The following is a 2,307-nucleotide window of genomic DNA, read 5'->3' as shown; positions in this document are numbered from 1 at the left end:
AACATGAGGCGTTGCAGTGTGTATTGTCCGCAGAGTACTTACTCAGAACAACACATGCACCAAAGGCTCACATGTTGAATCTGCTGTCTCCAGGACAGAATTTCTTGGCGGGTCAGCATGGTAGTCAATGAAGAAAAGTCATTCTCGTCATAGTATCCAGGCATCAGCAACAGAGAGGAGGAGCCATGAGTGAGAGACACTCACCAGGTAACACCCAGGGATTCAGCTCTTCCTTCTAACATCAGGGAAGCGATACAGCTCCCACGATGCAATCGCCTTCCAACCACCCACCAACGAGCACATGTGCCCTTGGGGACATCAAGATCTGAACCGTGACATTCCGCCCTTGACCCCCAGAGACTCATGTGCCTCTCTTTAGATAAAATGCACTTAGTGCACCTCCAAAGGTCACCAGAGTCTTAACAGTTCAGGTGTTGCTGAAAAGTCCAAGCCCAAAGTCTCTTCCAAGACTCAAAGCAAACTTTTAGCTGTGAGCCCATGTAACAGGCACAAAGAGAAACACTGCCAATGAGCAGTGGGCACAGGGTGGGCTTTTCCATCTCCAAAGGAGGGAATGGTTGAATAGAAAAGAAAGGGATCGAAGGATGAAAGCGACTGGGAGGAGCAAATGCTAAATCCTGCAGCTCTATGTTCAGCACTTGGGGCAAGTTATGGCAAGATGCAGGCCCCAGTGTGGTGTGGCTCTCCTCCTAGCATCACCTGCCACAGCCCCCACTCCTTCTCTCTGGGGCAGGCTCTGCGCACTGTGTGAAGCTTTCCTTGACTGTCCCCTGTTCTGGGTTACCCCAAATGCCCAGGGTCTCCATCACCCTTTTCATTTCCCCCTCATAGCTTCATGCCCTGCCCTCTGAGGAGCACACTGCCTGGCTTCTGGGGCCTTCCACTGAAGTCTGGGTGGAAGCTTTCCTGTCCCATAGCTTTTGAATCCTGCATGTCTGTAAAACTAGCACTACATGGATGATACCAGCAGCTATAGCTGCTTACAGTAGTGACAATTCCCTTGTGTAAGAGCTTCAGAATTCTCTCAGCACCTAGATGGCTGAAATCAGGAAAGTCTCTCCTAGCTGGTCTTTCTCACGTGGGGTATTGTGTGGCTCTCTTCTCCAAACGAAGTCTTTCACTTTTGAAACTTCCAACTTGCCAAATTGATCTTGCTGGTTTCTGGTTGCTTTCATGTCACCCTTTCTATCGTCCTGATATAAAGCTTCTTTTTAAACTTTTCAGCAACTAAGTCCTCCTCAGCCAAAACTTGGCAGGCCCTTACTTTATAGTAGCTCCACTACTAGCAAAATTTAAGCTTTTAAAATTACTGGGGACCCCTGCAATGGACCTCAACCTCCTCCAGGGTTTTATGGCGCACGGTGAAAAAGAAAAGCGAAAGACAAGATGGTGATGTAATGGCAATAAAGGGTGGCAAGTTGTTTATGGGGAGCAAAAGGCCACCAGGCAGCCAGAACCTCAGTATTTTAAATCACGTTTACATTGAGGAAGATAGTGAGGAGGTTATGAGGTGACTCAGAAGGTGACAGGGGTCTTATGCCAACAAGGGTCTTATGCTGAATGAGGACGGCAGAGAGTTGTAGGTCGATGTCATGCTCACATTTTTTCTACTGTTGAGACAAAATACCTGGCACCCAAAATGAAGGAAGGATTTATTTAGCTCACGGCCTGGGGAGGTTTTAGTCTGTAATCACCTGGCTCCAAGATCAAATGACATGGCAAAGGGGCAATAGTTCAAGGTGGCAGAAGACAGAAAAAGCAATAAGAGCAAAGTGTGTGTGTGGAGGGGGAAGAACAAGCCTCTTCTCCCTTTATACTGTAAGCAGGACACCACCCCAGGGCAGGTGCTGCCCTCGCACCCTCTCCATGCCCTCCTCCTGCACAGGCTGGACCCCTGCTGAGGCACTTAGTGAACCTTCCAAACTTCTCAAGTTGACACAATAAGCTGTATCCTAGAGCAGGAAGGCTTGTTCTTTTCACCCTGGGATACAGAACCGCTGAGTTACTTGGTTAAGCTTGTAGGCTCCTCAAATGGACACCATGCATCAAACATACAGCTGACGAGAAGTTTGTGCTTTTGTTGAAAAGAAGAGTTAATGTTTAATTGCTTGATCAGTCTTGCATGACTGTATCTGGTAATGTCAGCAAGAAATTTGATGATAACAATATGTAGTGCCACAACCATTGTTAATTCTCTATTCTTGTTTTGAAATTCTGTGCCGCTTTTGCTGTTTATGTTGCTTTGTTTTTGTCTTTGTTCTTGTTATTTGTTTTAGTTTTTTCCTC

The sequence above is a fragment of the Octodon degus genome, unplaced genomic scaffold (assembly GCF_000260255.1).
Source record: "Octodon degus isolate 3935 unplaced genomic scaffold, OctDeg1.0 scaffold00084, whole genome shotgun sequence".
NCBI classification, from domain to species: Eukaryota; Metazoa; Chordata; class Mammalia; order Rodentia; family Octodontidae; genus Octodon; species Octodon degus.
This window is presented reverse-complemented; position numbering follows the sequence as displayed.